The sequence below is a fragment of the Callorhinus ursinus genome, unplaced genomic scaffold (genome assembly GCF_003265705.2).
Source record: "Callorhinus ursinus isolate GAN/ISIS: 27379988/994484 unplaced genomic scaffold, GSC_fseal_2.0 scaffold6, whole genome shotgun sequence".
NCBI lineage: Eukaryota > Metazoa > Chordata > Mammalia > Carnivora > Otariidae > Callorhinus > Callorhinus ursinus.
Window position 1 is genome coordinate 73,695,179 of NW_027397068.1, and position 26,121 is coordinate 73,721,299.

The window sequence follows — 26,121 nt, forward strand, 5'->3', positions numbered from 1 at the left end:
CCAGCACAGGAAGCCGAAGGCAGGGCAGAGGTGAAGGCTTCAGAAAAAAGTGATCTGAGGGAAGGACTTCATGGCCAGGTCTGCTCAACTAACTCTAGAAGCTTCCAGGAGCACATCTTGGACCAAGGAGTAGAAGTTTCAGGGAGGGAATTTTGGCGTCATGTCAGGAAAAACTTTTTTTTTTTTATCCGTCTCTTAAAATCACAATTCCTCCTAAATGACCGGAAGTCGCAGGGAGCTGCTGGGTGCAGCTGAGCTTCCCCTGGCACCAAGAACCCTCCCAACCTAGCGCACAGCTTTGGGAAGGAATTCTTTCTTCTCTCAAACTCCTTCTCCCGTACCCTCCCTTCTCCTCCTGCCTTCATCTCTTGTCTTTTCTCTGCTCCTAACGGTACAGTGCACACTTGACATTTCTGACCACTGTAGGTGGTGTTTCATCTTTTCAGACCTCCATCTTTGTACTCATTGCAATCTCCTCCCGCCACTTAGTGAACCAGATTTTGATAATAGGTTTCCACGTGGGTCTGGCATTGTACCTCCCACCCCCACCTGGAGACCGAGCTCCTTTTTCACCTTTGTAGACTCCGTGCAAAAACACAGATTCTGCGACATAAATAGGCGCTCAATGCCTAATAGTAGTGGAAATGAGTGACCTACCTCTTCTGACACATGAGAATGCTTGTCTATATTCTTATCTTTGGTAGTGAAGTTTCTGACAAAGCGTATCCATGGAAACACTTCTCTAGCGGAAGTATTACATGTTAGGCATAAAAGCGGCACCCCTTTTATAAGTCGCACAGCAGACGAATAACTGTTAGTTTGCAATCACAGACTACAAAAGAAATGATGGCATGAATATCTGAGAGTCCAAGTGTTAATTCAATAGCAAAAAAAGTGTGTGTCCTTGTAGTTTGGTTTTTGATGGTAGGAGCTGCTGTGTTCTTGATTTGAATACCCTAAAATCAGATTCAAGACCTTCTATCATTCCGTTGACTCAAAGGAATAGATAATGCCCCTCAAGGTCATCTGGCACAAATTCCTGCCCCTAGGATATAAAACTACTTGTCAACTCTCTCCTTAAAAACCCTGTCTCAAGGAGAATGATAGATACGCATGTTCTATGTCGGAAATGTTTCTCCAAAGGGGCAGCGCTTATGGTCCTGACATTCTCCACTCTACATGATTAAAAATTCTCCCCTGCTGTCTTGTAAGGCCATTTCCAATAGCTCTGTCCTTAGCAGTTGGGCAGCATCATCCACATAATGTCCCTTAATACACTGAGTAAATCCACCCGGGCTTTCCTTGTCCTCAGACTTAATAAGTCCAGGTCCTCAAGCCCATCCTCGCTGATCAATTTTACAACTTTTCAATCATTTTAATCACTTTTGTCACTCTCAGATGAATCACTTCCAATCCATCTACATCCCATTTTTTTTTTTTTTGCCCCAAATTAAACACTAGGGTGATGTGGAAGTGACCGGAGCTAAGAATAGGAGAATGGTTTTGTGGTTCTTGGAGGTTATAATTCCATGATAATGTCACAGAAAGAGTTGGCATTTTCCTTTTGGTGAGAACGCCCGAGTGCTGGCTCAGCAGCAGCTCCTTGGCAACTCTGCATTCTGGATCTTTCTCAGCAGTGCTTGAGAAAAACTCTTTAGTCCCAATATTAGCTGTTCACTTGTCCATTCAGAAGGAAAATGATCTGTTAGGAGACCACAGAGAATGGCGGAGCCTCAAAAAGAGAGGGAGCCAACTCAGGGATCTCTGGAGCCAAGCAGGGAGCCTGAGGGGTTGGGCGGGCAGCAGGCTGGGAAGGTGGCAAATCCAACACCTGCATGGGTTCAGGGAGGCGCTACTGCATCACCTTTAGAGGATTTTTTTTTTTAAGATTTTATTTATTTGAGAGAGAGCGAGCAAGAGAGCATAAGCCGGTGGCGGGGAGAGGCGGAGGGAGAAGCAGGCTCCCTGCCAAGCAGGGAGCCCATTGTGGAACTTGATCCCAGGACCCTGAAATCATGACCTGAGCTGAAGGCAGATGCTTAACCGACTGAGCCACCCAGGCACCCCGATTTTTTTTTTTTTACATGAGAATGCCCATCCACATAGCAAGAGTTTCTTCTTCTTTTTTTTTTTTTAAAGGAGAAGCTATAAACCTATATTTTAAAGTTAAATATTCCAATTAAAAATGAAAATGAATGAAAAAAGATGGAAGCCATTGTGCAGCCCAACCCCATGTGGGTCTTCAGGGGCACGTCTGCAGGCCTGGTTTTGCCAGAGGCTCTGGGATTCATTCCCTTGCCAGGATAGGAATCCTCTACCCTCCTTATTATTTCTGTAATCAATTTCTGAAGACAAATGCATCACCAAGAGACATAGTTTTTACACATAAATACTTTCATAAGAATGTGTTTTAAAAGAAGACTTTCAAGGAAAGGAACTTAAATGTTTCACTCTCTAGTGATGGAATTCTAGATGTGGTGGCAGCTAAAAATGATAAAAATCTGTGGAGACGAGCCTTCTTTATGCTTTGTCATAAATCAACTGTCCTCGCATTTTGAGATATTATGGGGTATGCAGCCGTGTCTGAGATCTTAGATTTAAGTTGTTCTTCCAAGTTAATCAAATGTGAAACCAACACACCAAAGGCAAAGCTTATTGAAGAAATGTACCCATTTGCGTTTAGTACCCTAATTTTCAAACCCAGCAGGTTCCATTTATTTACAAAGGTTGGTCTAAGATAGAATTCTAGGTGTAGAAAAGCAATTTAACCAAAATGCTTTACCCTAATTACAAAGCACAGCTATTTGCATAAGTAACCAGCCTGGGTCTTCAGGGACCCAGAGTTAATGTTATTAAAGCACAAGTTATATTTTTGATAACTATGAAGAAAATAATAGCAAGTCTAGAGTTTACATTTTCTATTTCTCTAAAGGTAAATGATGGAAGGTGTAATGCCATATCACTGGGGTCAAATGTTTTGGGGAGAGATGCCTCTCTGTGGGGAAGGGGGTTGAAGTTGGGCCCCTTCCCTGTGGCCACTGTCATAGGGAGGGTGTCTCAGTATCGCCGGTGCCAAGTCTGGATAAAGGAAAGAGCTTTGGTTTTGTCAAAGAAGCCAATCCAGACATGATTTTCCTTTACTAACAGGGAAAATGCTATTTTTAAAGAGGCCACTGATCTTTTGTTTGCTGTAGAAAATGAAGCAGTCGCCGAGGATAATTGACTCTAACGATAACAAAGGACAGTTTATCTGAAAATTTGATAAGACATTTCTCACATATTGATAAACAGTGACATTGCTTACTAGGAAGGAAAATGAATGTTCTTTTGTAGATTTTTTAAGAAAACCAGATGAGACGATCCCTCGAAGAGCCTGGCCCATGAGGCTGGAGTCACTCTGCTTTGAAGGAATTCAATTGGTTGGATTGGAAGCATGACGTCAGCTTATTAAAAACAGAGGAGATGAAAACAGACTAGACTCCTTTTTTTCCCTATGTGTGTCTAGTTCAGATGATTTATATTTTGGCAACAAGACGGTGCATGGCATTGGTCAATGGTCCCTTCCAGCAGAATATAAACTCTGCGGACTCAGGATTGTACAAACTGGAGATGTATAAACTGGAGATGAGATTCTTTATTTCTAGACTCCCAGGTAATAGGCAATGAGGCTAGAAAAAAATCAGCATTTGGAAGGAGGAGCAGGAAACTAATGCGTCTTTCATGGACTCTGTAGCCATATCTGACATGCTTGCTATTCCTGGGAAGGCTTTCAGTCCAGGACAACTGATGGGACACCTTTGGAAGTACAGCAATACTGTCACCCATGTATTCAAGAACCCCAAGCCTTTGTGACATGAGCAAATAACAGTGCAGACCTGCCTAAGTGACCGGACAATTCTGCAAAGGAGTATCACCACATTGCAGCTTGCCCCGGCCAGGGGTCAGGCTGAAAAAGCCCAACCTGGGCAGCAAGTTGCCAGGGTCCTGTGGGACACAAGTGGCAGATGGGTTGATCTTGGAAAAAAAATGAATCTGCCAACTGGCGCAGAAAACATTAGTCTGGGAGAAGAATGTCTCACTTTGGGGAAGACAGCTCCTGCAGTTCCATTCATTACATCCCCGGAAAGCCGGGACTTGCTGTGTGAGCTTGGTGGCGGCTCATGTCTCCATTTTTCCCAACATGCACATACCTGTGCGCACATGCTACATCCTCATCTCTGCATGCAAACTCGCCCGCCAGGGGCCAACGGGTTGGGATAAAGTTGGAGCTTGATGGGAATAAGAAAACACGGGTACTCAATTTACTCAAGGTCAGTCTAAAAATGGAAAGACACCCCTGAAGCATAATATTACTCTAACAGTATTAAGGGTGGTTTAATCACTTTTATTGGTAAAAAAAAAAAAAAAAAACTCTGCGAGCCCTCTGACTGCTGCAAACACGATAAACTCGCACATTCCAAACCCCAAAAAATTGTTTAAAACAACTGGAAGAAAGTGACCAGTGATCAAAATTAAGCTCCATGGAAGTCAAATGAAAGCAGAAATATACTTCGTCCAGAAGGGAAGCTCTGAGGAACAGCAGCTCCGTGAGACTTACTATAATAAAAAATACAATGTATTGCTGCTAAAATATCGGCAAATTTGTTTCAGGAAAGAAAAGTACTTGACAAGCCACCAGAAGGGCCACCTAGTGGTAAGGACAACACATTTCCTGTGCATATGTCTCATGGTGGTCATGAGAGGCTTCCTTGGGTTCGCCATCTTGATTAGAATTTCAACAGTTATCACCCAAAGAACAAAGATTCCCTGGGGGACAGGAGCCTCACCACCCACCTGAGACGTCCTGTACTCCTTCCAGCCTGCCGGCCTTGCTTCTCCTGGGGAATCCTGAGCTGGGCTCTGTGCCCTGCCCCCTGATAGGACCCCGTAGAGTCCGTGGAGTCTCATTAACTACTTCAGCCACTCTTGGTTTATTTTGGCACAACCTAAGTAAACTTTTATCTCACCTCTAGAAGGAGAGGAGTCTGTGAATGGTGATCTTCTCAAAAGCACGAAGCTTGTTTCTCTGTAACCCTAGTAATAAGGACATTCTTTGGCATATGAGAATCTTGGGAACTATGAACAAATGACTGATTGGAAGAATGAACGAGTGAATGAAGGGATCAATGAAAGAGGAAATGAAAAAGGCCTTCCTTTCTCCTGTCTCTGCAAACCAGAGGTATTTATCCAGCCGGGCAAGGGCTCCTTGGGCTTGGCCAAGCACGCGCTGGATGCTGAATATGGCCATAGTCGTGGGCACCGCTATAAATAGGGCTTGGACTGCACAGCAGAGTCAGACTATGTGAGGCTAGGAATGCGACTCTGATCAGGTTTTTGGGGGCAAAGTCTTATTAGGGGGTGAGAAGGGTTATGGGCATAAGGGGTTCAGAAGGGAAGGTATGAAAACAGAGTAACACCGGGATAGGTTATTTTGGGGAGGAACTTGAGAAGATGTGGATGCAAGGGACAGAGATGAGAACAAGTGAGAAGAACCTATGTTCTAAGGATCTGCATCTCTGAACAGACCATCTAAGAAGAGGTAATTGGAGAGGAGACCATACTGAGCAGCTAAGTCTCTGTGATGCTTAGAGCAGGGACCCTCATTTGAAGAGCCTGGGTTTGGGAGAAAGGGCCTCAGCTACTAGAGACTAGAGGAACCCTCTATCACTGGGGGAACTGGGAGGCCAGGAGGGGTCGGTTATGGGAGAGCCAGTTGGGCGGGACGCACACATCAGGGAGCAGGCCAGAAACCACAGCGCTCAAGGCCATGGGGCTCCTTCAGGCCCACTTGCACCTGAGGCCTAGAGGGGCCTGAGGTCTCATGCAGGTGAGCTTCGAGGTGAGGTAGGGGCCTGGCTGCCAGGTCAAATTGGACCAGGGAAAACTCTAGCAACACAGAAGCCATTCCATACATGTCTACTCCCTCACAAAAGCATTAAGCAAATGTGCTGTGTCTCCACCCTGTTCTGTAAATTGTGCTGTGAAAACATAAATTGATTATACTGATAAGTCCCCTTTTTATTGTTATACTTTGATCCAACTTCACTTACTGAACCCCTGTCACATGCACAATACTGAGGAGACAAACACGCACCCATCTGTTTTCCTTTTGCGTTTTGTAAGGAAATACATTACTGTTTTATAGACTGTTAATAACATGAGGAGCAAAAATGCCTATAGTATCACCATATTAAACCAGTAATTTTCCTTATTTTGCATTTCCTGTGAGTTTTTAATTCAAGTGCACACATTTTAGTATAGTTCTATTCATAGTATGATCTCGTAGGGCTTCTTCTTTTAAGGCTACATTACCTTTAGAGATGATTCCTCCTTTCCACACATTCATTCATTCATTTATTCTAAGATTTCATTTATTTATTAGAGAGAGAGAGTGGGTGCACAGAGGCAGAGGGAGAAGCAGACTCCCCACTGAGCAGGAAGCCCGATGCGGGGCTCAATCCCAGGAGCCTGGGATCATGACCTGAGCCGAAGGCAGACACCCAAGTGACTGAGCCACCCAGGCGCCCCGCTACTTTCCATGCATTGAGTTGTGGGATGCCTAAGCTATGAGAATCAGGATTTCAGCATTTAAAGAAGAATCATTTAAAGTGAGGAGCAAATTGTATTATTTCACTTGTGTTTGATTGGAAGCGATATTTCACTGGGCTGCCATAATAAGTAAAAGGAATTCTCTGTTTAACACTGATCTGAGTATGGGATAAATACAGATTAAATTAGAAAATCACATTGCCATTTGGAGAATTTCGAGACTTCTACATACTCATCCACTGCTTATAAATCTGATGGCACCTACTTACTAACTGGTTAGCTTTCACCTTGACAGGACTTGAAATTCTTCTAATGTAATTTTGCCCAATGAAAATTACCACTGCTTAAGTACCATCACCTGGTAGAGCTAGATATTTAAGGAAAAGAAAAAAAAGGCTAATGGCTTTTCACACATGCACTGAAAAAAATTAATAACCTGATAATCTCTGGCAAAGGAGATAATTTTTTCTCCCCCTAAGACTGTGAAGTTCAACATTATGTGATTTATCTCAATGACCTGCAAGTACTGCATGTAATTATTAAACATAACCATCAACTGAGCTTTTCAGAAGCTTCATTTAGATACCGCTAATGCAATGCCAAACTCGTGCCGTTTTCCCCCACGTGACCTTAGACCAGGTCATTACCAGCATTTCAAAGATGTGAGCTGAAGAAGGAAAGTGCAGAAACATGACTCTTGAAAACGCTGCCATTTCAATGGACGCATTTATTATGAAAATCAAGTTGATGCTTTGAGGGACTTATTCTCATTTTATGTCTCATTCTAAAAAGTCACATTTAATCCACAGGTTGAACGACGGATTTCTTTCTCCTTAATGAAAAACACGTAATATCATGGAGTTTGTAGTAGCAGTGTTGACTTCAACTGGAGTGATGTGGAGCAGACAGGTTTCGCCAGAGTCTGACTTGGGAAAGTGCTGCTCAGAACAAGTATTTCTGTCAGCAACATGGGAGCAAAATGGTCACCTCAGAGCACATTTTCAATCACCGACTTGTGATTGCTCAGGGTGAGTCTATTTGGTAGGGGCAGAGTTCCAGGTGATTGACATATTTATTTAGTCCATTTGTTCTGACCAATCTTGATGGATCTGAGAGCACGGGCTGATCTAGAATTGCGAAGTTTGGTAACTCCTAAGGTGCTACCGCCGTGCCTCAGAACCACTGAATCTTTCCATCTCATGGAATTCTGCTTTGGTAAGCACCCGGCCGCACCGTGACGAAGTGGAATCAAGGGTTGAGGTGGTAGTTACACAAATCCACACGCGTGATCTGATGACACAGAACTAGACACACACATGCTAACGAGGTCAGTTTCATGGTTTTGATATTGTACTATAGTTAGGGAAGATGTTGCCACCGCTGGGACCCCTCGGTGTTACCTTTACAACACCCCGTGTATCTGTAATTATTTCCAAATATGTGAGATCTAAAAGCTGATTCTTTCCCAAGGAAGGATGAACCTGACAGAAGTTGGCAGCTCTGTGGTTTCGAGCTGGAGAGAGACTTGGCTGTGAGAGTCGGGATCTCAGGACGCCATAGAGGAAAGCCATGGGCCTGGGGCTGGGGTGGACGTGGGGACAGTCATTGCCTCGCTCTCTGGCAACTGAGCACCGGGGCGGGAGAGGGCCCTAGAGGGGCATGAAGGTGAGACTGGCCCCCATCCCACTGGTCTGGCCACCCTCAGACACGGTTGGGGCCACTCAGTCCTGCTGCTTGTGGATGAGAGGGCTTCACGCAGCGCCTACTGGATGCTCAGGAGAAGGGCCCAGAAACAGCTGGACAGGGAGGCCCGGTGCCGCCTCCGGAGAGCCAGGCGCTATCTCCACCTGGGCGGACAGGGTGTTCTGGGTGAGACAGGAACCCAAGTGACAGTCCCAGGGGCAGAGCTACTCTCTGGGAAAGAGCCCAAGAGCATGGCTGCTTCTCTGTTGGCACCATGTCCTCACAACCACATGCCCTGAACCCAGCTTAGCTCAGCCAACCTCCCTGGAGGTGGGCTGGCAGGCCCTGTGCCGGAGCCGGGGTGGCCCTCCCTGTGCCCGCTGCCCGGTCCCCAAGCCCCCTTTCCACCGGAGCTCAGCCTCCTGCACGGCAGGCACTGTGCCCCCCTTGCTCTCCCGAGCATCTGCACCCATCCACAGTGCCCTGGCAGGGGGCCTTGCACAGAACGGGCCCCCAGGAAAGTCCGGCGAACTGAATCAGATGGGAAGCAGCTCCCCGAGCAGCCTGCCACACCGCGGGGAGGCTGTAGGGGAGGGCGGCTGAGTACAAGAAATCTCTGTCCACACCAATGGCTGAGCACACACACTCTGAGGACTGCACTCGTGGCCAGATGCAAGTAAAGGAAAAACTCCTTCTCTGGAGACCTGGGAGACAGGAACATTTACAGTCAATCCACTGTCAGAATGCAAGGACAAAGGCCCCATGCCCAGGTCTTGCTTTGGGAGTGCAGGCTGACCGAGGGAGGCGGCGCTGGTCGTGGAGGGTGCAGAATGGCTAAGCCCAGAGGACGGGGGGCTTGCCCCTCCACACCTGGAGGGAGGAAGACGGGGGTGCAGGTTGTGGCTCTGGAAACTGGAAAGAGGATGGGAGTTCGCATGGGGATGGGTTCTACCAGGGAAGGACAGAGCTGTGGCCTTGTTCGTTGAGACATATGCTACCTGCACGAAACCAGGCTTAGAAGGACAAGGGAGGCCTGGCTGCTGGTGGCTGGGCCTTCCTGGCCCTACAGTCCACGTCAGGCCTGACAGCATGTGGGACCCAGGGATGAGGCTGCTCAGACGCAACACGCCCAGTGACGTATCGGGTGCTGTTCGAGGTTCACCCCCAAATCCTGCTCACCTGAAATATCTCCCCCGGCCTGATGGGGCCATCTCCCTTTCCCATCTAGAGGAAAATATCATTAGGATGTCTCTAAATGATGAGAGATGGGAGTCTCTAGTAAAATGCAGATACATGCGACTCCGAAGGAAGGGTACTAAGGAAGGGTACTAAGTGTGTCCTCCAGACTTCGACTATTGGTCTCGTAACATTGACTGAGTATCAGAATATTAACGTATCTCCCTAGCAACTTTGGAACGCCCAGAATGAAGGGACGTGCCGACAGTTTGGGTGGAGTCGGTATGATCAGACCCGGGTGGGCTGACCCCAGGCAGGACCCATAAGGGCTGCAGATCAGGGACAGCCAGGCGTGAGGAGGTACTTGAGAGAGCACACTTACAGGGAAGGGACTTAAAAAGGTATGTGCATATCTTTCAGAGGTTCCTTTACAATCTTAATAAGGTGAGCTGCTGTGGTATACTCAAGAAGATTCCACATATGGCAGAGTGGATGAGCTCCTTCTCCCAGTACCTTGGAGAATCCAGAGCAAACAGAATGATGCCTTTCAATGAGGTCTCAGTCTTAGTCTCCTGCCTCTACCCAGGACTGGAACAAGAACATGGTATCGAGCCATCTGAAACCAGCTTAAAGAGAACGGGGTTTGGTACCAACTGGAGGGGATTTAGCAAAGGCAAGACCCACCTAAACTGACTTAATTTCTTTCTAAGGTGGAGTGGCCAGCAAGGTCAAAAAGCAGAAGTGGACAGGGGTGGGGTGGCAGGGAAGGAACAGTCGGGTAGAAGCTTTGCCGAGTAAGAATCTCACGGAGAGCCTGGCCATGTCTCGTGATGTTGCTCTAGGTAGGTGGGTAGGTACACAGTTCACAGGCCGTACCGAGGGGCCTCCAAGACAAATTTTTAATGATGGGTTGAAACCCTTACGGGCTTTCTTCACTTTCCTGGCTTCTCTATCTATGCAAATCTAAAAAAAAAATATCAATTCTTTATTCTAACATATTCTATGAGGAGAAAAACAAAACCTGACCATACCTAAAGTTTATTAATTAGCTAAACATCAACAGAGAAGGTTACGGCTAAGGTTGCCCTGCAGTTTCGGGTTCTGGGTCTTATTTAATTGGTGACTTGGAAAACATCTTTGTAAGTAGGCTCAGGAATTTACAGATGGCTCTTCAAAATACCCCAGTGACTGTAAAAAGAGGAATCCAATGTTTAATGTAGATTTAACTTATGAGAAAATTGGTCTTCACCAAAATGCAAAGGTAGTGAAGACATTTAACATAAAGACTGCACAAACTCTTCACAATCATCTTTGTTTCGCTAAATGCAAAGCTTAGTACCAGTGGTTGATCAGGTAACCTAGTATCTGATGTAGGGTCTGCCCCTAGAAGTGCTTGTCAAAATGGACTGCAAGGCATAGTCAGACACAAAAAATATGACTGGGCTGATTACCAATCAAGGAGTGTTTACCGGTCGCTTTTACTACGTGTGCAATCGCTTATTAAGCCTTGGACCAAAATGAGTTAGTTCTCTGTAGGATCTCAAAGTGATGACAGCCATAGGCGCTGATTCTTACAAGACAGTCTAGAGGCAGGGGTGAGTCTTGGTTGGTTTGACGAAACAGGAGGCCTCCGCTTCTGGACAGAATGATGAGTAAGAGAATGATAAACAGTAGCGGCATATGAATAATTTATTACTCATTTGCCTAAACACAATCATTTTGTACTATGGAAGGACGTACTTTCCATTTCAAAGAATTTGTTAGGTCTGACAAATTTTGTAATAAAGTCCCATAAAAATCATCCAGAAATTCAACTGCACAAAAGAGTGCATTAAAGACACAGTAGTTGTCCTGGGGAAGCTCTCTTTCTTCTTGAGTATTAAACATGCCATTTTTATATTTGAACAAAAAACGAAATAACCTGCCTTCGGAGACACGGACCTTGCTTCCAACTGTGCGCTTCGTACAACATCCCTGCCATATTTTAAAGAATGCTGGATTTCCCATGAATGTTAAGACTGCCACGCTTTATCATACACATTTCTAACGTGCACGCCCTGATGGCAGGCAGGGGGCGCCAATGCAACCACGGCCCATTTGGAAGGTCTGTTCCGTCTCTGGATTATCAGGCCTCTCGGTCTGGTTACTGGGGCCACAAGAGATCCTTCCCGTCAGAGCCAACGTGAACATTCCTTGCTCATCAGACACTTCAAGACAAGCGTCCGTGGCACACAGTGAACATGAACTTGGTGTCCGGTCATTGCTCTTGACGTCCGGTTGGGAGCTCGTCATTGAACATACACGCCGGCGGAACAGCCATGCAAGCGGGCACCTTGAATTTCGTGCGCTTCCTTCAAGAAAGTAACTTCGTTGGGCTTGGGTGGTAAGGCGGGAGGGATGTGGGGGGCAGGTGTTGATATGGTGTGTGTACAGAAGTTCTCCTTGGGGAGGTGCTTTTGAAAAAAACCAGAGTGGAGTTCAAGTGTGATATTTAACTGAATGTCTCCAAATTGTGCTGCCTCCCCAGCGCGTTAAAAAAAAAACAAAACCCATTAATGATGTGTTTGTTGTTGTCAGACTGTCTATCGTGAAGCCCAGGCTCTGCGGAGGACTGACTCTCCACAGGATGGCAATGCCAGGCTCGTAGGGATGGAAAGGAGGGGGCTGAAGATGGATATGTGCTGCCTTGTTGGCAAGTGGTGAGGACAGGTGAGGCAATGGATCCGTGAGATTTTCCATTAAATCAAGAAAAACACAACTTGCCCCTAACATCACCTCTGAAGGCTTCTTAGACCAGCTGCTTCCCTGACGCCCTACCGAGGAACAAATTGCTTTCCTAGCAGGACATTTGGACACTCCTGCATTAACAGATATGGATCCCAGCATGCCGAGCCAAGCGAGAAGGCAATTTAATATGAGCAACACTGTCATCCCAATTTAGGACAACAGCTAGGATGCCCTCCAGGGCATCGCAACAGTTTCTAAAGTGCACCACATAAGATAGTCTCACTGTCTTTAGGCTATAGAAAGCTGGTATTTCCAGTAAACAGTCAGACCCAGGATAATGGGAAGTGTAAGGCAAAGATGACAGCAGTGGGGTACTCTCTGTGACATCGGTCCCCATCCAGGCGGCTGTCACTTCCACCGCGGACAGAATACCTCATGCGCCCAACTCATCACATCAACACAGGCAAAAGGCCCTGTGATCCCAAATAAATAAAGGAGCAGGCGACCCTAGATGGCAGATGGCATGGAGTCAGGTCTGAGGGCATCTCAAAGTAGCAGAGGTAACCCCATGTTCTAATCGTCGGGCTTACTTATCTATCCCTGATGCGCTGCAGACAAAACCAAATGGAGACCCTTGTAATGCATCCTGTAACTCCAGGCTGTGTGTAGGGGAAGATGTATTGTTGCTTTTTTCTTTCATACTCTAACACGTTATGTATTGGTACATACTTTAATAATGGTTTCTATTTTATTTTCACTGCAACAAGGACATGGCTGAATCCAATGTATATATTATGCCAAGATTACACCTGTGACAAGAATTATCATAAAATTAGCTGCATGTACAACTTTCAAAATCTGGAGGTAACTAAGCTTTTATGATCTTTTAGGAATATCCACTGATAACGCCAGTTTATTCCAAGTCACAGTCATTGGTTACTAATCAAATTAAGGAGGATTCGTATATAAATTCAGAAGAAAATATATTCACATGTAACAGAAATAGAAATCTATCTCCTTCTACACAGACTCTCTCGACAGAGACAGAAAGCGACACAGTGGGTCCATACTTGAGCTCCCTCACGGAGAATGAGAGTCACATCAATTGCAAGGCTTTTCACGGTGTCATTTTGTATTAGACACATCACAAAATAATGCGTCTGGTCACTACTGCGAATGCCCCACCTTAGAACTAGTGGTGTGACAACTCATAAGATCATCGTTATTATGTTACGCATGTCCCTATTGCTAACATTTGTAGCGGAGAAGGTCTTTCTCCAGTTTCATGTGCCTTCAGTGAGGCAACATTATTATTATTTTTTAAAGATTTTATTTATTTGACAGAGAAAGAGAGAGAGAGAGAGAGAGCACAAGCAGGGGGAGCGGGAGAGGGAGAAGCAGGCTCCCCGCTGAGCAGGGGGCCCAACACGGGGCTCGATCCCAGGACCCTGGGATCACGACCAAAGGCAGGCGCCCCAGAGGCAACATTATTTTAAAAAAAATTTATAGGGATTTCTCTTACAACTGCTGCTCTTCTCCTCCTCCTTCTTCACTGCAAACCTCCATATACATGTAGACACAAATCCTCTCCAAAACCCAATCTGATAAAAATCCCCAAATACTGTTAGAACCTGGGTGTGGATAGAGGCCTCAGAGAACTTAGGAAGCAACATTTCTACCACCTGGGGATTTGGGGAAAAAAAAAACTGAACACAATTCAGTCCGTGGATTTAAAAAAAAAAAAAACTGAACACAATTCAGTCTGTGGATTTGAGGAAGTTCTCATCATTAGTTTTAAACACAGAAAACCCTTCACTTACTTCCATGACTGCCCATCTAGTGAAAAGGCAAGGAAGAGTAACAGTTTTCCACAGAATGGCTCTGTCACAGCAATTCCCAAAGCGTGTTGGAATCTGGTAGACTGTGGAGCCCTGAAGGTAGGGAGGCTGGTCTAGTATCCTGCTGCCGGCACCTACCGAAATGTCTAGCCCATAACAGAGGCTCCATTCACACTGGACAGAAGCGATCTGAACTAAACGTTCTCAAAGAGAAAAACAAAAATCATTTTGTGTACCGATAGTGAGAACCTAAACGAGGTTAAATTGAAAGTTTTGAGTCCCAGAAGGATTGTGATCTTTAGAACTGAATTTCCTTAAATAACAGCAATCTCCTCTGTTTGCGTAGGGTAGCAGGATCAGCTCCTTGGAGGTGAAACATCTTTCTTCAAGGGAGCTTAAAGGTGAAAAGTCCTCAAAATTATACTTTCACCTACTACTGATGCACAAAATGAGAAGCGTTTTCTCTTGGAGTGAAATGTTCATCAGCTTTCCTTTAGATGAGGAAGCTTGAACAGCACAGATCCTACCAGAGAGTGGACTTGGTTGTTGTCTCTGCATTCCTCTGATGTACAGGGATCACAGGAAGCTTAATGGGAAATTCTAAAGCCTGTTTTTATTTTTACACATTTCAAAACATCAATTATGTTCATTTTAGCTTGTTTCTACCTCTATTCCTCCAAAGCAAGTGATATTCAATCCTTGAAAGTGAAAACAAGACTTCAGAGTCATAACATTCGTTGCTTGTCTATACTGTGTGTACATATGAGTGGGGTTTTGTGTGAGACAGGCGAGGAGTGGGGAGGCCATAGGGATGTGTCGTATGAGGTCATCCCTTACAAGCAAGAGACTGAAAACTTGCATATAAAATTAATTGTACAGAGCTGCAAGCCTGAGCCAGTTTAGGACCCGTCCTGTTTCTGTCTGGGGATGAAAGCCCCCTCTCCCAGGCCCTGTGGGCCTCTTCCCTGTTGCCTGGCCCTCCAGCAAGTAGGCTGCTCCAAACCTTTCTCCATTTACATACACCCTGTTCTCTGCCTTGTTCTCTAATGACCAGAACACAAGGGTCAATGGGGCAGGGGGTTGGGAGCACAAGACTGGTTCTGACCAGTGGCTCCCTTTCCATAGCCAGTCCTAGTGGGAGAAGTCAATAATCCCCCAATCCCACTGTTTTTTTTTTTTCTTTGCCCCAAAAGACTTATGAGAAGGAAATCAGGGTAAAATGTATGAGAAGGGAGCCTTGGTCCGCTCAGTGCAGGCAGAAGGGGGAAGGAAGCAAGACTCTCCGCTTGGCCTTGTGACAATGAGCCCAGTGAACAGCCGGGCATTGTTAGCTCACGTTCATGAGTTCTTTCCTGGATCAAATTCCCATTTAGCAAAGGAATCTCCTGGAAATGTCCTCTTCTATAGGAAATGGAGAATGAAAGGGAGGGCTAAATGATTTATTACAGACGACTGTCACCCAGGGGGGGAGAAGTCCGCCACCTTCGGTAACCTTGGTACCTTCATGTCTGCACCAGCTGAATTTGTCCTTCTTGTGCCCGGGACAGATGACTCGTCAGTCAGCCAAAACGGGTGGAAGAAAGGAGCCAAGTCTTAGGATGTCCCCAGAGCCCATCCCCACCATTACTGATCAAGGCTTCCATAGTCCCAGCCACTGTACTTGGGGCTATCCTTTGTATTCTTTGGGCCTTGAAATCACCCCATTATGCTGGCATTATTATTATTATTATTATTATTAATTATTACCCTTTCTATTTTACAGATGGGCTCAAATGGGTGACATGACTTGCCCATGTACACACAGACAGAAAATGGTAGAGTCGTTAAATAGCTGATTCAGTTTGTGTGTGTGTTTTCTCTCACACAATGCCACCAAACCTAGAAAATCAGTGAAACTGGCAACTGCTTCAGTATACATGGCCTTAAGACTTCACCTGTTGAGAAGCTAATTCTTTATCAGCTCTATAGGTTGGAAACTTTGTTTGTTTTCGGTGCAGGTCATTCTAAAAAGGATCTGAGATAGCCAAATTACCTACAGTTATAAAAGTAAACAGAAAATGAAATCAGGGTAATGGAAACATCAATCAGAATAGTGAAATAAAGTCACATTTAGAGTTTGCACCCAGAAATCCTAACCTATTACCGATTTGTCTCTGAGAATTCCAGATTTAAAGGAAACAAGAAATGTGGTAAGTTACAATATTTGCATTATTCATCAGACAAAACCATTCCTTCAGTAATCTTTTAATACCTACTAGGTGCCTAGTGCTAGCATGGGTGCTAGAAGATAAGCTCACCATACACCAAATATCCATACACCAGGGAGTCTTCCTTCCAAAGACCAACCTGGCCCACCCTGATTTCATGTCCAAGGTGAGGTACAATCATGTGGCCATAACCACACCAGAAGCTCAGGGGCAGAGTTTGTCTTTGTATTTAGGCTTGAGAGAAAATTCTACTCAGATTCTCAAAAGGTGGCACAAATTCATATTAAGATGCTGAGTGCCTCTGAGTAGATAAACTGCAGGAGGAGTCCCATTCTCCATCCTTCCATGCTTCCATATCTTTACCAACTCTAGGTTCCCTTCTTCCCACACTCCTTGAGGCTAGACTGGCCTTGTGATTTGTTTTGGCCAAAAGGATGCGGGGGGAAAGTGACAATGTGCAGTCGAAGTCCCCATCCCAGGCCTTAAGAGGCCTTGCACACTTCTGCTCTCTCGTGGACCCCTGCCTCTGCCATGACCCAGAACCACAGGGAGCAGATGGAAGTCAGCCCACCTGTCCCATCTAGGTCCCTCCCGCAACCTGACAAGTGACTGCAGACACTGAGGAGGCCCCACCAAGGTCAGCAGACTGGCCGAGGTCAGCAGAACTGCCCAGCTGAACCATAGATTTAGAAGCAAAAAATATGCCTCTGCAGTGTACGTCACTGCTTGTTACACAGAATTACTGTGACAACCGATACTGGCTGTAACCTTCTGGGGTAGAACGCCAGTGCAGGGTTGACTTAAATTTGTCTAGGGAGGGGGACAGCAGTGAGGAGCACAGGGAGCATGATTAGGAGTTAGAATGCCTACAGGGATGGATATTCTTTATGCCATTATGGGAGGCAGAGTATCAGCCCCTCGAAAGTTCTCTGTGCCCTAATCCCTAGAATTTAACAGTATCTTAATTTCCATGGCAGGTGAGATTAGGGTTAAGTGATGGGGAGACTGTTCTGGATTATCTGGGTGGATCCAGTGTAATTATTAAATCCTTAAGATCAGAGAAGGTTCCCTGCCTGTAGTGGGAGGGACATGTGGGTATGGAAGAAAGGTCGGGGAGAGGAAGCACTGCTGTTCTGGAGCAGGGAGGGAGCGTGGGTATCTGTAAAAGCTGGAAAATGCAAGGATCCTCCCCTCAAGCCTCCACATGGGAATGCAGCCCTGCTGATACCTTGATTTTAGCCCACAGAGACTGGTAGCAGCCTTCTGACCTCTAGGACTATAAAATAATAAATCTGTGTTATTCTAAGTCACCATATATAAATTGGTGTGACAATTTATTACAGCAGCAATAGAAAATGAATACAAATTTTATTTTTGACAACTCGACTTCTGACTTTTAAAGTGGACAGAAAAATCTAAGGTCATATTCTCTGGTAAAAAAAAAAACTTGTTTTCACAATATGCTAATGTAGCTCATTAAGGACAGGTATATTTATCACCAAATCCTGATCAGTGGATGGTAGTGGACTAAAATGTTTGCAGATTAAATGTAAATAAAAACATAAGGTATCATGCTTCAGTGATGACAAACACCACTGGTTGGAACTCCCCACTGAGAGTCGTCTGTGTGGCCTGGTCACTGAATGTCAGACCCAAAGGGAACAAAAACTTGAGATTGTTGAGCAAATGGGGCAAATGAATGTCTTTCTCTATAATATGTGACAAAGGGATTCACAAAAAAAAGTCAACTGTAATCATTTTGAGTGGCTCTGGTAGAACAGGAAGTGTCTCCCTAAGTATCTGATACAATTTTAACTTTATTTAGTTTATATTATTACTGTTTTGTTGTTGTTACCATGTATTGCTTCAACCATGCCTGGGTGAAATGTGAATCACTGTACAAATATAAACTATGACTCCCTGTTTTGGTTGCTGCTGGTGTTGGTGAGGTAATTATTATTATTGAATTTTGTCCTCAATTTAGTTTGGTTTAGGCCTATTTTTTTTTTCCTCTGCTAGAATCCCTCTCCAATTTTATGTTGGAGGTTGGTAAGTGAATTGGATTCCTGAGGTATTCGAAAGCTTCCTTTCAAGGCTGATTTTCCGAAGTATTCTGTATCTATTTCAGATAGGACACCTTTGTACTTTATTGCTTTTGTAAACTCAACATGAATCTAGTGTAGTGTACACCACAGCAAACACTGGATTTATAAGAGAATTGGTGAGCTATTGTGTGCTGGTGTGTCTCCATGAGTGTGTTCCTGCTTGACAACGGAGGCCTTGGAATGAATAGTCCTAAGTAGACAATAAAATTGGGGATGGCACCATGAGGTAAAATAAACAGGAAAACTGCATTCCTCAAAGACCGCTTAAATGAATTCCAGACCCATGAACCTTACTAATTGTTCTCATTCTTCACAACTCTGTATATACTTTGTCATATAGTCACTGCCATTTAAATTACCTGGATGCATCTGAGCAAGATTAAACAGAGATGTAATAAAGATTAAATAAAGAATTCTTTAGTGAATGGATGCTTTAGAAAGGGAACAATGTGAAAATACTACAGTAATATTGCCTCAAGTAGACAATGAAGTTCAGAGATGCTTTATTATAAAACCAGACGAGGGAAATGATCAGAAAGCAAACAGAGGAAAAGCTTAGACTATCAGGAGGCATGAGAGGCATGATTTCCAAGCTCTAAGTACTAAAATATGGGCAGAGACAAGGGCACCTACCTGCCGGACTTGGTATATCTAATATCTGGAATCTCGGATGGCTATATTTAATTACACCCTTACATTTAATGAATTGCACCAGGCAAGGTTCTGTGTTAACCTGGAAATATCGGTTCTAATTGCAAATGCTGAAAACTCTTTGTGTGTTATTTTGCTATTGAATAGCCTACAGATAAAATTAATAAAATTATTTAGAGTCATTACTGGCAAGCAGTATGATATTCTAGATGATGTTATTAATACATGCACCAAATTTTTTAATCTAATTATGCTGATAGCCCAAAAATATAACACATACAATATGGAAGGTTAACTGAAAGGTAGGTTTATGTTGCCTGTCACCCAAAGTTGTCTCTACGGACTGTCTAGCACTGTGTATCTTCTAAAGACCCCTGCTCAAATATAATGAATTGATCACACACACGCAGAGCAGGTGCTAGTAAACTGGTCCCCATCCCACTCTCTTGAAAGAACTTATTCTTGTAAATGATATCATCATGGTCAATTTCGAGCTAGAAATTTACTGAACACAGAGCTAGAAAGAAATATGCATAATTAGCTCTTGTGAACTGGTCCTACTGGCCCACCTGCAGTAGACCACTACACACACACACACACACACACACACACACACAGACAGACACACACAGACACACACACACAGACACACACAGAGACAGACAGACACACACAGATAGACACACACACAGACACACACACAGACACACACAGACACACACAGATGGACACACACACAGACACACACACAGACACACACAGACACACACACAGATAGACACACACACAGACACACACAGATGGACACACACAGACACAGACAGACACACACACACAGACACACACAGACTTGTTCAATGTATTTCAGTTGCTTATAAAACTGTACTTGGTTCAGATGATGGCATCTAACTCACTATGCAAAGTATGTAGACTAGAACACTGGGCACAGATTTTAACTGCAGATAAACTCAACTATTAAAACCAGTAAGTTCTCATTCCTACTGCCACATTCTTCTCCCTGTCCCTGTCACCCCTCCCCCTTTTTAAACCCTGTTCTGCTCATCCTTTCTTCTTTATCTGCTATTAACCATTAGAAATGCTCTAACATCCTTAAACAAGACATAAGGGCTGTGGTAACTGCCACTTGGCAGGGGTGGGGGGCAGGCTCTGATGCAATTTTACATTATTCAACATTCATTCATTCATTCATTAACATTTATTAAGCACCAAGCACGACTTTGGAGCCAGGGCCTCCATGTACAGTGGTACAATTTGTGCACCGAACAAAGGTTTGGGCCCGATGAGCTTGGCAACAGAGGGCATTGGCCTTGGTCTCCCTGGACCTTGTAACCTGAAGGAGCCTGTGCCCACATGGGGAAGAGGTATCTTTTAATTCACAGCAAGATGCCATCTGGGGGCCAGTTCTGTGACCTCTGTCTGCCTGAGTGAGTGGGGGTGGGGCACCTTTTAAAATCTGCTTGGAGAAGCTCAGATGATACATTCTTTAGAGTGCACTGTGTCACCTTTCCTGAAGCCCCCTGTTATCCCTGTGATGAGAGTTGAACCTTGGATTTCTACCCTGACAGTCCCAGCAGATCAAGCTCCCCATCTTTTTTATGAACTCGGCCTCCAAGGAGCCAGCTTCTCTTTTCTGACTGTTCCATCCACTGAACCAACTGGCTGCAGAGCCCGTGCGTGAGACTGGAAGGTGCTTTACAGAAAGCCGTTCCTCCAGGTAAGCTCAGGTGCCAGGAAGGCCCCATGCATTACTGCCCCTTTAACATAATACCCCTTTCTAACATTTCTTTTCTCTTATTTAGTCCCCAAAGGTTTAGAATTAACTTGAATAAATTCTCCTAATCTGGGACAGTGTTTTCAAAATCTTTTTATCCCTACAAGCACTTTGCACATACTAACAGCTTAACACGCATTTGTGGAATAGAAGAATTTACACAGACATAAGCATAAAATACATATTAAGTATTAAAGTAATCCTCAGCATCAAGATTTTTCATTTATGGCTTTACTTAGCAAAGTATTTAATTGTAAGATAGGGTTTTATTTATTTATTTGTTTTTGTAAGACGGGGTTTTATTCTAATTGATATGTTGTGCTTTGTCCTTTTTATTTATTCATAAATATTAGCAGACTTGATGGCAGGAGGAACGGGTATCTCCTGATGTGTAAAGAAACAGAGTTTTCTGGGGCCGTCATGAGCGTACGGCTGTGGGAATGGAATGGGGCCTGTTGTCCCCTCCAAGAACTATCACTCCCCGATTCCATTTAAGAAAGGTGGATTCCTGGGCCCCTCTGGAAGACAGCATGGACGTTCCTCAAAATGTTAAAAATAGAACTATGCTATGACCCAGCAATTGCACTATTAGGCATTTGTCCAAAAGATACAAAAATACTGATTGGAAGGGACACATGCACCTCAATGTTTATAGCAACATTATCTACAATAGCCAAATTATGGAAACAGCCCAAGTGTCCATCCACTAATGAATGGATAAACAAGAGGTGGTATATATATAATGGAATATTACTCAGTCATCAAAAAGAATGAAATCTTGCCATTTGCAACAACATGGGTGGAGCTAGAGACTATTATGCTGAGTGAAATAAGTCAGTCAGAGAAAGACAAAGACCATACGATTTCCATATATGGAATTAAAGAAACAAAACAAATGAACATGGGGAAAAGAGAGAGGTGAACCAAGAAACAGACTTTTTTTTTTTTTTAAAGACTATTTATTTATTTGACACAGCGAGAGAGGGAACTCAAGCAGGGGGAGTGGGAGAGGGAGAAGCAGGCTCCCCGCCGAGCAGGGAGCCCGATGTGGGGCTCGATCCCAGGACCCTGGGATCATGACCTGAGCCGAAGGCAGACGCTTAATGACTGAGCCACCCAGGCGCCCCAAGAAACAGACTCTTAACTACAGAGAAGGAACTGAGGGTTACTGGAGGGGAGGCAGGTGGGGGATGGGGTAAATGCATGATGGGGATTAAGGAGGGCACTTTCTGTGATGAGCATTGGGTGTTGTACGGAAGTGATGAATCACTAAGTTCTACTCCTGAAACTAGTATTACACCGTATGCTAACTAACTGGAATTTAAATAAAAACTATAAAGGAAAAAAAAAAAGAAAGAAAGGTGGGTTCCTTAACTCTTTAGAAGTGGGTATTCTTAAAGCCCCTGATAATATCCACAGACATCCCGGCGCTAATGAGAAGTAAGATGGCAACCCCCAAGTTCCCACTGAGGAGGGACCCGGAGACAGGGTTGTGAGGTTTCTCTCCTCTGAGGCCCCCAGGGGATTCTGAGTGGTGTATAAATTAGGGTCCCATTGTATAACACACAGCTGACTCAGGGGCACCCAGCCTGTTACGTCTTTGTATCTGGGAGTCTTCAAGAACGTGATATGAAAAGTTGCCCTAAGACATATGGGCGGTAGACTCTAGAAAGAAAGGTCTGAGGTTAGGTACTGAGTAACTTCTTGTCTGTAAAGGTAATTAAATGCTGCTTCGGGAGATGGTCTAATTATCTCCTAAGAAGAGGTGAGTGTCTTGAATGATTAGGTAAAGTTCTACGTGAGGGTAGAAGGCTGGACAATGATTCTTGGAAATTAAACCAAAACTGAAGAAAAAAAAAAAAGCCCCATAAATAAAGCCTTCCTTAAAGCCTTATTCTGTGTGCTAAGGGAGAATGAAGTAAATTTTGCTCAGCGCATGAGTTTATGTTAGAAGGCAGAAACCCTGCTTTGCTTTACTTGAATCAGTGTTTCTATGTTAACAAGAGTCATCTTGTTTGAATAATCTTAATTTAGGAGGCTATCATTTAAAATGGCTGTTGTTTATCAGTGTGGCACACAGGCCCCAACCAGCGATTACATTTTGGGTCCCTCCCTATGGTCAAGTGCGTCTTCCTGTTCAAATCCAGCGTCTTTTAAGCAAGGGTCTTACTCTCCAACATCTGACTTGATGAATGAGAGTTTATGGTGGGTACCTGAGGAACTCGAAGAGAAGGGGGTGGTGCCCCAAGGCTGTGGCTGCGTCCCTCTAGCAGCTTGACCCGGTAGCACCGCGGTTCCTTTGCTATCATGAGGCAAGTCACATGCCTGCCATCTGCTTTGGTGACAACAGAGCACGCAAGGAAGCTCAGAACCTCAGGCGTGGAAGAGACCTTTTTGCAGCAAACAAGTACACGGGAGATTAAGTAGCTTACCCACCACCTCGCGGCCCTGGGACAGAGAGCACTGGGACAGAGAGAAAACATACTGTTTTAGTTTCGAATAATAAAACACATAAATGTCCATATTTGAGCTAATTATGGTCTACCTATTTATACAATGGGGGAATTCAGCGAGGTTACTGTGAAAGAGTCTTTTCTGTATGTAAGTCATCTTCTGCAAAATAAGGCATAAATAATATTTTCCAAACCAAGACACATTTATAAAAATTGTTATCTCCAGTTAGAACTCTGCAAGAGTTAAATATTCTTTAATATACCTGTCACATGTGGGAAGTGGTGATTTAATTGCCTACATTTTGCATAATGAAGGGAAAGATCATTTGATCATAATTAATGCCAATCCTCCTGGGACCATGTCCATTTCCATGGCATGTAAACAAAATAATATAGGAACACTAACCTGTCTCTTAGAGCAGGGAAAGCTTATTAAATATATTATAAGAACAAAAGAGCAGCAAGGAATATTTTACCTGAGAAGCCTTCTTTAAAAACTTTCTCCATTTCACACACATTTCTTAGTGAGTTTTGACTGTGCGTGAGTTTCTTGCCATCCCTCAAATTAACACTTGCAAGCTCCTCCCCAGAGGGGCTCCTGGACAGCAGGGGAAAGAGTGCACATGCTATGATGTGTCTTGAGGTCATAGCCCAAAACAGAGGTGGTAACTTAGAAATTTTTTGAAGATGCATATTCTTGGTTCAGTGTAAAAGTACGATCCTTCACCCAGACCTACCCCCAATTGTCCCAAAAAACGCATCCTCCTTACCCTGTGACTGTGTATCATATTCCATATCAGATACCCTGGTTTGAGAATCACACACGTGGAAGAAACTGCTCTTTTGATTTTTGTGAGTCCCCTCCCCCAGACCAGCAGGGGTTGAACAACCTCAGTCTGTCCATAATAAGAGGTACAAGTCCTCTTACTTCTTTGCAGGGGAAAGACTGCTACGCTGCTCTTCTTCAAAGAGCAAACCAATTCCTCGAGAGCTTCAGCTATTACCTTTCCACCAATAATTCTCAAATCTTCAAAATGATCCTAATACATCAAATTTCAATTTCGTATTTCCAGCTACCTGCAGGATGTGTTATCACTTCAGACAGAACATAGCACTCATCGCCAGTTGATACACTGTTTCTTTTACTTGAATGTAAGTTTTGTAGGTTACCTTATGTGCCTTGGCCTTAGAAAGGATCGTGCAAACCCCGAGCAGACTTGCTGAGGGGCTCCCTGCATTCACATATTCTAATGACTTGGTAATGGAAGAAATCAACTGTATGAGCCCGAAAGACCCCCAGGCAGGGGTCCTGTAAAACCACCAGTAAAAGGAGGAAGCTGGTGGAATAAAAAAAATAGGTACAAAAGGAGAGGGTTTTGCCCTTGTTTCTCTCTGGGGGGCGGAGTGTGCACATACACCCCACAGATGTGCCCGGGAGGCCTGGGGCACTGCAGTCTGTGTCTCCCCCACAGACTTGGATCACTTTACCTGATTGTATTAAATCACATGACTGCCAATTAATTTGCCTCACCTCTTGCCCCGACAACAGCGCTCCCTGGAGGAATGTCTGGGCTGAGACAGAGCAGCCGACCTCCCGTGGGGTCCCAGGTGAGCCCGCTGGGGCTCAGAGCAGCCAGGGCAGGCAACTACTTCGTTTGCTCCCACCAGCCTCATGCTCTACTCCAGAGGAAGCCCACCCAGCATGGCGTGGAGGGGGAGTCCAGTGGAAGCAGGGGCTGTGAGTCGCTGGGGGAGCGCACCCCACACCTGCACTGGTCTGAGGATGCTGATTTGCGGCCAGTGCCAGGTGTTACAGAAAGCCACTTTGTATTCCTGTGGGAAGCTGGAAGGAGACTTCTCGAACGGCAGATGAAGAGCCATAGGGGAGCGTGCAGACAGTGAAAAAGCTTGCAAGCAGAGGCCCAAGCCTCGGGAGACCTTCTGCTGTCAGGTTTGGCCAAGGCCAGGAAGGGGGGAGAATGGGAACTGACGTGAAAGCCAGAAATGCTTCCTGTGATCCTTCTGCTCCTGGCGCCCCTGCAGGGGTAGGGGAGGGCCGCACCTGGCGCCCCTGCAGGGGGAGGTGCCTACATGCCCAGCTTGAGAGAACTGGGAAACAAGAGGAAAATCCGGGCTCCTGCCAGGTCCGAGGTGAGGGTGATTGGACGCCCGCCCACTCACGCTTCCTGCCAGCCCCTGTTTGCACCAGAGCACCCACCCCCGGGGAGAGGCCGGGTCCTGGGAAATTCTCCCACAGCCTGCGGGAGAGGGAACTTGTAAACCCGAATAGCCGACTTGCTGGTACATGACCTGGATCCTGTTTTGCAGGCTTAGGAAACTGAGTAGTTCAGGGATGAGGAAAAGGATGAGACCAGAAAAGAACAGCTTTGAGAAATGTTCTGGAACTTTCACAACGTGCCCTACTTTTAGGAGTAAGTAAAAGTCTTTGTAACCAATCAAGAGATCTAGAAAGTGCACCAAGGGAATGAAATAGATTCCAGAAGTTTTTAATAAAGAAGGGCCAGAGGGAGAAGGAGAGAGAGAATCTCAAGCTGACTCCACGCTGAGCTCGGAGCCCAACCCGGGGCTCGATCTCACAACCCTGAGATCTTGACCTGAGTGGAAACCAAGAGTCAGGTGCTCAACCAACTGCACCATCCAGGTGCCCCAGCACTTATTTTTAGATAAAAGAATGCAAGTCAGTAAATTGTATAGCATAATAAAGCTAGGTGAGTAAATATCATATAGTGTACACTGAATTATTATTACACATTATCTTTTAAACATCATACAGAACGTGGTTGTGAATTCCATCAATTCCTAAATAACCTCTAAACTACAAGAGGGATGTAAATCTTCCACAGCGTTAAGGCATCAACCTGAAGTGAAATTAATATTACA

The 26,121-nt window shown here is 44.8% G+C and overlaps 1 protein-coding gene and 1 long non-coding RNA gene across 4 annotated transcripts in view; one reads left to right on the plus strand and one right to left on the minus strand.

Moving 5' to 3' along the window:
- PRKN (parkin RBR E3 ubiquitin protein ligase) overlaps window positions 1-26,121 on the minus strand; it is a 1,304,062-nt gene that overhangs the window by 153,718 nt on the left and 1,124,223 nt on the right. The window lies entirely within an intron of this gene.
- Window positions 11,674-12,426, plus strand: LOC112819400 (uncharacterized). The gene is made up of 2 exons (XR_003206841.2): window positions 11,674-11,808; window positions 12,025-12,426. It is a non-coding gene; the product is annotated as an uncharacterized lncRNA (long non-coding RNA).